The following is a 12,625-nucleotide window of genomic DNA, read 5'->3' on the forward strand; positions in this document are numbered from 1 at the left end:
ACATTAACTGCCAGTAATCTAGAGCTTTTGTATAATATAATGATATTTTATTTACAACTCTTATATTCAATCATACTATAAGATAAATGTGAAGTAGGTAGTAAAATCAAGAAGGATGTTTGACAATTATGATTCATCTCATAAATGGCAATTTCTAACACCATTAGATCTTGAAATTATGTAGTATTTGGTACACTGGCATAAAGATATTATCATAACTTCAATATCAGAAGTATTTTGGTTTGTAGGATTATTATATTATTTAAACAATAAGTGATTACCCATGTGGGAGCCATACAGAGCATAATAGCATCGCAATACAAACTGTACACATAAGTATTTCCTAAGTCTAATAATTCTGAAAAATAATGTACTGTACTTATATATATATAACTAAGGGCCTGCACAATTTGATCCCTCTTAATATACAGGTATTTTTCTAGTGTTATCATACTTCTAAACTGGTAATTTTAATAGCATGCTTGACATTTATAACTCTTAGTATATTGCTAACAGTTGTCACGAATGTGGCTTAGTGAGGAAAGGGTTTTCACGTGACACATGGTTATGAGTCACAGGTATGTTATTGTTTCACGCATATAACCTATTCGGGTTGTATGATTAGTTATGTGTGGGATTTGTGATGCTTTCGCACATGGCTCAAGTATGAGTCATGGGACATGCGCCTGACAAGTATGCCTTACGAGTATGCCTTACGGGCAAGCCTTGCGCATATGATTTATGTTTCGCACATGTCCTCATTATGATGTCATGGGTTTCGTGCATATGACTCAGTCGAGTCATATGACTTATTTATTGCGTTATGATTGGTTTATGAGTTTTGCACATGACCTCGCTATAAGGTCATGGGTTTTGAGCATGTGATCACTTTGGTCACATGACTAGTTTGTTTTGATTTGGTTTTGCACATGTGACCACTTTAGGTCACATGATTAAAGGCGGGAAGAACACTATATAAGGAGGCGGATGCGGCCGAGGAAGATAGGTTCTTCACGCTTTGTTCTAAGTACTTTTCCTACATATTACTTTAACGAATATAAAACACCTTTACGATCTTTATCCTTATTGCAACATTATCGTTACGCCGAGAAGCACTTGTTATGAAGACGAGTTAGAGAAAGCTTACGATAGGTGTTTCCGATAGAAGACAGAGGTCTTATACTATCGGTGACATAGGCAGAGGCCTAGAGCTATCGTAAGACAAGGAAAGAAAGGGAAAGGAAAGATAAGTATCGTTCCCCATCGCCAAGAACTAACTATCTGAAAGGGGATCGTTACAACAGTTATCTAATATACTTTAAATATATCAAGAGTTTAGTTTCTAAATACTTACAATACAACTAATATCTTGAATAACATATTTTCTTATTTATTAATAGCTTGTTTAATTTAATTACTTATATAAAATTAGTATATAGTATATTCTTCTATTTATCACATATTAATGAAATTAAAATCAAGGTATTTTAACCTATTATTTGGCTCATAAACAGCTCTAACAACCAATTGATACAAAGCCTGAAAGATTTTTTACTTTAAGTTCTACCTGTTATAATAGTTGTACTATTAAAAAATAGGAAATATTTCTGATATTATATAATAACTTATTAGTGATCATATAAGGTAGTTTTCAGATTACCTTCAGGGATATTAACTATAATATAGTCATATTGGAAACATGTTTGTACCTAATTTTTGAGCTGTCTAAGAATATACAAATTCATATACTTTTCTATAATAGGAGATTTCTTTAATAGTAAAATATTACTCTACTACAATATAAAAAATACCTACAATTCAATAGTGTATTTAGTGTAAATATTACTATATGCTAAAAGATACCACATAAATATATCTCTGGTAATTAAAATTCTTTATACATTCAAGTTATAACAATTATATATCCTTTATTTTTACTATAATTCCTTAACTAACTAACTTTCAGCTTACCTACTATATTACTATTACTATTGATTGTTTACTTTTTGTTTTATTTTATGTTTTATTTCATTTCATGTATTAAGTATATCCATAATATTTATTTGACTTTTATTTATTTTACTTTATTTGATGTTTGTGTACTAATGTACCAGTTTTATAAGTTGTTTTATGACCTGGTACTGATTCTATAATAGCTTTTTTTGCAGATATGTTAGATTTTTTTTTTTTATACTTTGGTTTTTAATTTTTAGGCCCTGTTCGGCATGCAGTTATAAAAAAAAATGGTGTTTTTTATGAAAATAATTTTAAAGCTATTTTTAAAAAAATGGCATTTTTCAGAAAAAATAGTATTTGGCAATAGTTTCTCTTTTTTTTTCCAGCTGATATATGTAAGCAAAATACACCCTAAATAATGTGTATAAATTATTTAAACCTAAAGCAAGGTATACCGTGTTGTTAAAATGACTACTTTTATAAAATGTTCCCACTTTACACACACTTATGGCTTGGCATAATTCTTTTACACCTGGAGTAATAAACCTCCCTCAAGTTTGAAATGCTGAGATTTGTCATAGTCAAATTGTATTGAATTATTGGTAGAATTCATAGTGCGTGGATGTCGATATTCATTTTTAAATTGCTCTTCAATTAATCAGAATATTTGGAAAAACATTATTGAGACATTCACTTGAATTATTATCACTCTCATAAAGATTGTATTAGTTATTTCATTAATTTTATTTTCATATTTCTATTATACCCTAATCCCCCACTTATTTTACAAAAAAATGCCATAAAAAAAATGCCACTCTATTAAAAAACAAAACACCATTTTTATAGGTGTGCCAAACAGGCCTCCATTTATTTTTAAAAAAAGAGCGGAAAAATGGCATAAAAGTGAGAAAAACGCCATTTTTCTTGCGTGCCGAACAGCCTTAATTTTTCATTATTATTTTTGTTGGATCCTGACTAAGCACTGATTATGTAAAAGTGTTTTTGCGTCATTTGCAGGGTACCCACTGTTATATACTAAGATTCTAAAGGAATCTATTGTTAATACAAAATTACGTTAAAAGTCTATGACTAGCTCCCCCCCATACCCCTCACACTCTGCAACCCCCTCCCCCTAACCACACTCCCCCGGCGCCCTCATCGCTTCCGGCTTCAGGGCGTTAACCGCAGAACACCACTTGGCCAACCTCTCAGATGTGACATTCCCTGCAAAAATACAGCTCCCAATATACTCCTTAAACCCCTCAAATCCTCCCTCAGCTAACCTCTCCCTCACAGAAGCCTGACACTTATTCCTTAGATACCACGACGCCGCAGCATAAGTGTACTTCTCGGGCAATACCAGAGCACGGATAGCCTTCTGATCCATTACAGGGATTTTATCCATATTGCTGAAGGTGACGTTTAGGAATGTGCCATTGCTAATCCTCAAGACCTCCGCTGTACAAGCTGGTTGTGAGAAGGCGTAGTCGTATATGTGTGGGAACGATAGCATTGCTTTTGCTGTTACCAGTTAGATGCTTCTTCCGAGTAGGCCGGGGGGGGATATCATACTCCCTTGCCCAGGACGCCCCGGGAAGCTGTTGACGTTGAAAGTGAAGTCTACGCTCTCCAATGCCATTAGTCCTAATAGCGCTGCTTTCTGGCCAAGTTTTGTAAGGCCATGGTTTGCGAATGCGGTGTTGATTCCCCGGACTGCGTCCGCTGCTGGGTGGCATTCTTCGGTTACTGTCGTGCAAATTTTGGGTGCTGCCGCGAGGAGCTGTTCGGCCGTTATTTCGGGGATGGTGGTGTTTGGGTTGAAGGTGCAGGGTGGTGGTGGTGGCGCTGCGAGGGTGGATGAGAGGGTGGTGACGGCCAGGAGGAGGGAGTGTATGTTCTGCAGCATTTTTCTGTTGTCTGTGAGGAGTTTGATATTTTGGCAGTGGTTGTGGTCTGAGTGGGTGATAATAGGCGGTTAGTAAGCTAGTGTGAGATCCGAAGGAATGAACGAAGCAGAGAGGAAACTGAATAGATGTACGGAGCTTCTCTCAAGGAAGATGGAACACAGGGTGTCGTATTATAGTCTGGCTACTGCACTCTACTATTGACAGCACGCAGTATACTATCCTCCCCCAGCTAACAATATAAAAGATAACCAGGGACCAATTTGAATTGAGTATGATCACTCATCTAGTCGCCACAGTAAGGTCGTAAAGGATAAAAGAGAGGGAAATATCCCACTTGCGTATGGGATCCTACACACTTTATAAATGTCCCCCAATAACCACAGTAGTCACGGTAGTGTGTGGCGGTTGGTGTCCAATCCCATATTATCACGAATCACCAATCCTGTTGGGCAAGTGATGTACGACCTTATTTTCCTATAAACACTTGGAAACAGTTCAAATGGTGAGGAGAAACTCGCCGGAATTTGAGTTAGTGCCTACTTAGCACAGATGCGGCATTCATTTCTTCATATGTCTGGCTTGTCATCGGCACCATCTAACATCCCATGTCTCCAGAATTGGAGAAGGAATGTTTGATCCCGGATTCTTGTAGTGAGTACAGTGCGCTATCTAATACCGCGTTTCCGAATGCGTGGTGGTGGGATCGGTCTCAGCAGTGATCCCCACCTTACTCGTACTTAGAGTACAGCGGGTGGCGGCAATTCCAGGGCGTGCTCGAGTAAACTACCCCTCCTATGTTTTGATCGAGAATGTGGTCGGCGCCATTCCGCGTCGAGTTAGCGCGGGGTCTGCTGAAGATAATCCCAAAGTATAATACTCGGGTGCCAGGGTTAGACCGCGAAAAGCAGGGGGCAGAGAATCTTACTATGTAAGGCATAGTTATATGACAAGGGGGAGGGGTTGAAGTTGATTTTGAAAGAAATTCCACAAACGCTTCTTATTTTTTGATTGGTTAGAGTGTATACCCTATCTATATACATGAATTCTCGCCTCTTCAAGAATGTAGTGGCAAAATCAATTGCCACCATCCACCCTAAAGCCATATTCACCTCACATTCAGAGTCTTTCTGCAACATTGTCATATGGCAGGCCCGGCAGCCAAAACCAAAACGAGAGACTGAGAGAGCCTGATCCTCAACTATGCCACCATTGCGCCAATTGGAACCTCAGGCTTTACCGCGATTGACTGCCTCAAATCATGATTTGGACACTGGCAATTGTGTTCAAAATCATATTGAGGGAGATCAATCTTCGGACAACAGCTCTAACAAAGAGCAAAGCGGAATCCCACGCCAGGCCGGAGTACCACTCTCCTATCGAGATCGGGTTCGCATCCATACACTAATATACGATGCCGGATGGCCATATCGAAAGGTTGCACAAACTATTACCTGTACACCTTCTACTGCCTACAAAATCGCTCATCAGCCAATTACCCCAGAAAGGTCCAAAAGGGGACGCCCGGAACTCTTGTCAGCCGAGGATCGAAAATGGCTGGTTGAGCTCGCTACCCAGTCAGCTGAAAACCATTGCAAGCCATTTTGGGAAATTGCCCTAATGTGCGGTATACATGCGTCCGAACCGGTATTGCATAAAGTCTTTGCACAAGAGGGATACTATCGTAGGGTAGCCCAGAGAAAGCCATTTCTCAATGAGAAGGCTAAAGCTACATGTTTGCAATGGTGTTTGCAGCATGCCAGCTAGACTGTGGGAGATTGGATGCGAGTAATATGGACTGATGAGGCATCTTTTGTGGTTGGAGGGGCTAGAGGACGAATTTAGGTAACCCGGAAGGCTGGTGAAGACTATGATGATGCATGTCTTGTTTTAAAGTTCAAGAAACTAAAAGGTTTGATGATTTGGGGATGTTTTATAGGACCTAGACTAGGTCTGTTAGTATTTTGGAATAAAGATGAATCGGGGAAAATCATGGCTGCCTCTTACTCTCGTTATATTCTCCCTATCCTGTTTGATTTCTGGTATCGGAATTCAGTTTCCTCAATAGGCCTTTTCGCACCAGCAGCCTTTATAGAGGATGGCGCCTCCGGCCACCATGCCCAATACACGACTACTGTTTGCACCCTCTATGGATTCCAGCCATATAAGATTATATGGCCTGCGAACTCTCCTGATCTAAATCCGATGGAGGAGCTTTGGCGAAGAATGAAAGATCGTCTATTTCAAGCAAATAAAGAGGTGGTACCGAGGACTGTTGAAGCTACAAAGGACATTATCAAAGAGGTTTGGGATGATATTGCCTCAGGTGATGAGCTGGGTAGGTTGGTGGAGAGCATGCCGGAGAGGATTCAGGCTGTTATTGTGGCAAATGGGGGTCACACCAAGTTTTAGCTTTATTTCCTCTTTCAGCTAGCATGTAAAATTATTCTTACTTGTATTTAGTTAGTTTTATAAAGCTAAATCCATGCTGTTCGCGGATTTTCCATTCCCCCCGAGTACTCTTACGGTACGCATTCACGATAGTACTGTAGACCACTAGTACGGTAGCTGCTTGAGTGCTAATCCAAAGCCGATCGCACAGGGATGATTACCACTCAGAGTTATTAGTCAGCTGTCTTCCTTAAATCCCTTGCCTCATCTAGCCCACCCGGTACGGTAAGGCCTTTCTGGGATACCAGTAGTCTAATACAAATATTATCATATCATATATCATAATGCGCTTGAAATCCTTGGCATGGGCGACCGAGACTTGCAAGCCACAGCAGAGATCCGAATCATCGGGGTGACCACTCACTACGTGAAGGGGGGGTCGAAGAATCAAATAAAAAAAAACAATAACAATTGAACAACGGGGATGGATCGGTACGTAGTATTTCTTTCCCTCCCTCCCTTTTCGGGTGCCTTTTGCTAGTACAGTACAGTACTGTACTGTACATAGTAATACTATGATGTAGAATATCTTTTATCATACCACCGCCCTTTGAGAATTCCAAAATATTCAAAATAAAGATTAGGACCCAATTTTCTTCAGACTTTCCCGACCGGCACGGATTCCGCAGAGCTGAACTGCAGCGAAAAAACCGTGATACTATACTAGATTCCTCACCACCCACTTACTACTTTACTAGATCATCTATAAACCCTCGTTGCCAACCACCCCGAATAGTGCGGTACTGTACAGCGCTGTTACCAGTCCCATAACCGCACTCTCAAGTATTATTATACGGAACTAATCAGACAGGACTCCGCACCCGTCCCCGAATCTCCCGGGGCGCGCACCCAAACCGGGACTTCCAGGCAGGGGAGGCGTGGACGGACTGCGCCGCTACTATAATATCTGCTGCGAGAGAACTGATCGTGGTCCGGAATTGGCAGCTGTTCGGGCTCCTCTCGAAGAAATTCACATCCCGAGAATATCATACCACTCGAGAACCGGGGATGGGGATGTAGAATCGCCCACGTCCAGGTTCCAATTTATGTGTTTTTCCTTCTTACAGAACAGGTATGGGTGCCGATATGTCTAGGAAAGAAGCATGTGAGCGATCTGGGTTGGGGTTTCGGTGAGATTTACTGTGCTCGCGCAGAGCAGGAGTGGCATAGTTGCCATCGTCACCCAGTCGTACAAGGGGTAGTACAAGTAGTAGAAGGGGAATATATATGAGGGGTTGGAGATCCCTGTTAATAGGACTTCGTATTAAGTCCACCCGATGGGGGTTGGGGGGGTTCACAAAGTGAGAGGAAAAATAATCACCTTTATTGCTGAGCATTGTATGGTAAAGAAAATCATAGGTCAAAGGAAAGAAAGTCGACATACTTCTCATGATATCCAGTCACTCTCTACAGGCGTTTTCTGTCAAATAATCCATAAAAACAAAAAGGAAATTAGGCGTGGAGTACGTTCTCCGTGATCCCCTTGACACAGGAAAAACCTTCACTGACATTCTTGTGAGTGCTCAAGCACCTGTCGAGTTCTGTACTGTACCAATACACTTGGCGGCCGGTGACAAAGTCATGATATAAATTCAATGCTCCGGGTCCTTACAGTGACACGTGTCGTCAGTCATTGAAGCAAGTTCTCGGGGAAGATGGGCCTGAAGAAAAGAAGGATGAAAAAAAAAAAAAAGAAAGGAAATAATTGGGATAAAAAAAAATAATGATTTAATTTTAGAAACATTAGGTATTCCGACTCCGGGGCATCGAGGAAAGAAAAGCGAGAAACGGCTTGCTACACGATGGAGCGCAAGCGTGAAACTTCAGTACAACATGACAGAACATTCATAATCTCGGACCGAGTACAATATGCAACCTCCTAAGAAGGCCTCGCGGGTGCAGAATGAAGGCTCGGCTCCCGCTGCGGTATGCTTGAAAGCCCCAACTTCTCACTCTCCAACTCCCTAAACATCTCGAGCAACATATCCCTCGCAGGCTCAATTTCACTTTGACGTACCGGAACTGGACGTGCCGGTCTTGGTCTCTCCGCCTCGACGACCGGCGCCGCCGGCTCCTCCCCAGTGGGCCCCCTCCAATGCGTGCACGTCTTCTTGTGCCCTTCATTCCCCATCGTTCGAATAACCACATAACTCGCCCGACAGAGCCAACACCACTCACTCCTACACGTGCACGTCATGTGATCGCACCCATCTATCTTTTCAACCCGCGCCCCACAGCCAGGACACACCTTTGTCAACTTTTCCAAGAGCTCCTTGTTTGCCTTGTCTTCACTCTCCACCTCTTCGCATGTTCGCGATGCATGCCAAGGGATGCGACATGTGAAGCAAGACTTTTCGGAGCACACCGGACAGGTCACTATCGGTTGCTCGTCCCTACCAGAGTGGAGTTGGCCACCGGAGCAGGAGGGTTTCAGGCAGGGCCGGTAATCTGGTATCGAGCGGAGGCACCTTTGTAGGAGGTGATCAGAGTATGTGGGCGCGAGGGTGGGGAGTGTCTCTTGGACGTATTCGAAGCTAATTTCGCTGGGGCATTCAGGGCATTTTGGCAGTGGGGAAGAGTCGGTGGCAGTTTTGGAAGAGAGGGCTGTCTCGATGTAAGTTTGAAGACAGGGCATGCAGACGTTGGAGCGGTGAGCGCAGGTAGGTGAGATTGCTGGGCTAGCCGAGGAGGTCTGTTTGTATTCCATACATATTATGCAAGTGAAGCGGTGGAGAGAGCCTTGAAAAGCCATTGTTGTCCTGTGAACGTAATTGCCGGAGGAGGAAGAAGGGTACCCTCGATTCCTGGTCTTTGAAGACAATTGTCAAGGCGGGTGAGCCTGGGTCTATTAATACGGGCTGGGGCTATTCGGCATCCTTACTTTTGTGCGGGGTCCACGGAGGACAGAACTTAGGCCGCCGATGGATGGCCTTGGGGAGCGAGTTCGAGTTTAGCAATACTGATTGGCTGGGATGTAAGTTCCCTATCATTCTACCGATTGGGAACTACAACACTGGTATCTGATAACATCAACCTTATCGCAGGGAGTGAGTCACCAGAAGCAGCCTGAGATGCCATTTTGTTGGCCCCAAGAGTGAGAACAAGTACCCTACATGAGCCATAATGCAATCTACCTTCACCATACGTCGCAGGCCAATATGTGACGATAATCTCTACAAGCACACTGCGATTCAGGCCCACCGCACACACCATCACTGCGATAACCGCTCGGCTTTCCCAGCTTAAGCGAACTAAAGCCACCGGTAGCAACTCCCCGACTCCCCTCCAAGGAAGTCAATCTACTCCTTAATCTACTCCTTAATAATCCTCTGAAATAATCCCTGCCTATCACCGTCCCCATTTTCCTCATCCCTCCCCATGACCGCGATGACCAGCAAAATACTAACAAACGCCTCCTGAAAGTAGGCGAACGAAAAGTCGGGTGCCCACTCAGCAATCATCTTGACGAGCCCGTCACCAAACTGAATCTTGTCATTTCCCTTGAGCTCCACCTGCCAGTAACGGCAATACATCTTCCTCTCTTCCAAATTAGGCATTGGGAAGTGCTGTAATTCCTGTCGAACCTGCTCGGTCGGTTAACGACTTCCCGGGTCCAGAGCCTCCAAGTGATTCGTCGTGCCGAGAACCAAGATACCGTCGTTCTCGGCTATTCCGTCCAGCTCATTGAGGAAGAAGGAGCAGTTTCTTGGGCCGATCAGGCTGTCCAGGTCCTCGAGGAGAGTTACAGGGTGCGAAGGCGCGGGCCCTATAGAACGCTGCCACGCTCATCATCCATGTAGGGTCCCATGTAGAGAGGGTCTATGAAAGACGATGCCACGTTTCCAGGGGACACCGAGGTGTTTATATATATCTCTACCATTGAAGAAGCTTTCCACATCGGATCGCAAGTGATGTTTCATCGTTGCATCCAGGATTACTCCTTTCCAGTATGCCTTTCGTACGCTCTTCCATAGCACGTGGTTCTTGCTCCAGCCACCGTTGTTGAGCACGAGGATTTCCCGGTGTAGTTCTGTGGCGTTGATACATGCTTGAAGAACTATACCCCCAATGTCCGTCTTCTCCTCTTCCGAGTGGTGGAAGAAGTGTGCCCCAACGACGCCGTGCCCTTCCAGCCAGCTAACAAAGTAGTAGGCATACTCCTTCCCACCGCTACAGAGCATGAGCTTTGCAAATTCGATAGAGTGCCCAATGATCCCGGGCCCATTCGCACGGCGGAAAGACGGATGGAAGGTAAGCCTTGAAAGAGTAGGGTCGGGCTTGCAGGTCGAAGGGGTTAGCTTGATCTTGCCGGTGCTGGAAGCGTAATTAAATATGTCGTATCGATGGTCCCCGCAGACAGTGAGCTTTTGGTGCGGGTGCTGGGCTTCGATGGTGTGCGGAGGACGAAGTTTGCGGAGATGCCGAAAAGTGCATCGTGTAGGAACAGTCGGGGGACTCGGGCTCGTGGAGGTGATGTTTGTTCGATCTGGACTCTCCGGCGAGGAGGTAGTCGTGCATGTGAGAGCCGGCCGGCAGTGGGGGGCTGCTGGACCTAGCGGAGTATGAGGTGGGTAGTGGGGAAGTAGATTGGGAGGAGGAGGGGAAGGGCCCGGCGGCGGTGGGAGCTAGCTGCTGCTCACAGAAGAGAAAGCGATGCACTATGTTATGCCTGTTTGATGCAATCTGTACCATCAGAGAGACGGTAAGTTTCCTTACGAATGACAACGCAGAGTGAAGTGAAGAAGTGAGGAAGAAGAGATGACCTTTACTCTACCGCTTAAACTGAGAATACGCGAGAGGGGAGGAAAGAGTGTGGGGAGAAAAGGGGGAGTTGGCAGGAGCATCATATCATTTGGAAAGCTGCCGATAACTTATGAGTACGGTGAAGCATAGTATAGAAGGATGACAATTACCATGATATGATAACGCAGATAGCTGGCGAGGCCTCGCAGGTGGAACAATGGACGCAAGAAGCTCGGAATTCGAGACTGTGCTCGTGTCAAGATTCCAGGAGCTGGAGCGGTTGGTTGGTTACACCACCCGCTCTCAGGGGTGTCCTGTCAGTGAGGAATGAAGGGGTAGGGATGAAGCTCCAAACCACCTTAATATCAAGTGGGACAAAAAAAGTGACACTCACTCCGGCACCAATAATTAAACTAAAAAATAGGATAACTTCATAGAGATTAGTGATAACCACGATCAGATCATGATCGAGTTTTGCCCGAGCAGACCGTGCTTGATCAATCGCTCAAGCTTGTCAGAAATCATGATCACGCGCTCCCCAAAAACCCCCACCTGAGTGATACTTTGTGAAGGGGTGCCCCTCACTCTCCGCCTCTTGGGCCTATTTCCGGGCATGGCTTTCTTCCTTCGTCCTCTTTCACAAATATGTCAACACTTCGATCTCAATTTACATTGGCCGACCCGGTCTCTGCTCCGGTGATCCCACTCAGGGTACTATACGTAAGCAGGGCCAGCAGTGATCCTTTAGTTCAAGCTACGGTAGAAAGAGCCTAAAGGCAGGTCCTCCGACGAAACACTTTGACCTTGCATCACGCTTGATAAAAACCCTTAATAATAATAATAAAAACCACTAGATTATGTCTACTCACAAATCTCTACATCGCTGTGGTTTTTTTGTATTGGAATTTGTGGTTGCCATTGACTGATTCACTATCGAGTTTAGCTGGTTTTGGGGTCCTGGTTTGATGGCGATTTGCACTATTAAATTTAAGATTGAATTCCACTCAACAATGCGCGAGAGGTGAGCATACTCGATCACTCGATCACGTGACCCCCCCTAGAAAACTGCCCCATCACTCGAACAGGGTCTACCAATTTGATCGATCATTCGATCATGATCTGACCCATCGCTAATAGTTTTGGGGGGATGTGTGCTCGGGGGGGCTGTTTGACTTGTATTGTAACCCCAATAAATTCAAACTCTCCGACAAAGTAGTATCATAGCCATAGTGAACTAGAAAATTTCCTCAAAATCGTGCCAGAGCAATTGTTTTTTTTTTTTTTTTTTTTTTGGTGAGGACACTGCATGCATCCTGGCAGAATCGTAAAGCTCAACTGAGTATAATACCACCCTTAAAGAGTGTGGAATCGAGTGGACACTTGTTTATAGGAAATGGCCTTACTATTTTTTTCGGTATGGATGGTTCACATCCCCGTGGACTTTCTCCAGCATAATATCTCCATGCGAAGTCTGCTATTTGGGGGTAAAACTGCAAGTGCCCACTCACTTTTTGAGTCCTACCTGTAAAGTTAGTAGATTTCGATATCGACCCGTCACTCGGCATGGCAAC

This window comes from Tuber melanosporum, assembly GCF_000151645.1.
Source record: "Tuber melanosporum whole genome shotgun sequence assembly, scaffold_25, strain Mel28".
NCBI lineage: Eukaryota > Fungi > Ascomycota > Pezizomycetes > Pezizales > Tuberaceae > Tuber > Tuber melanosporum.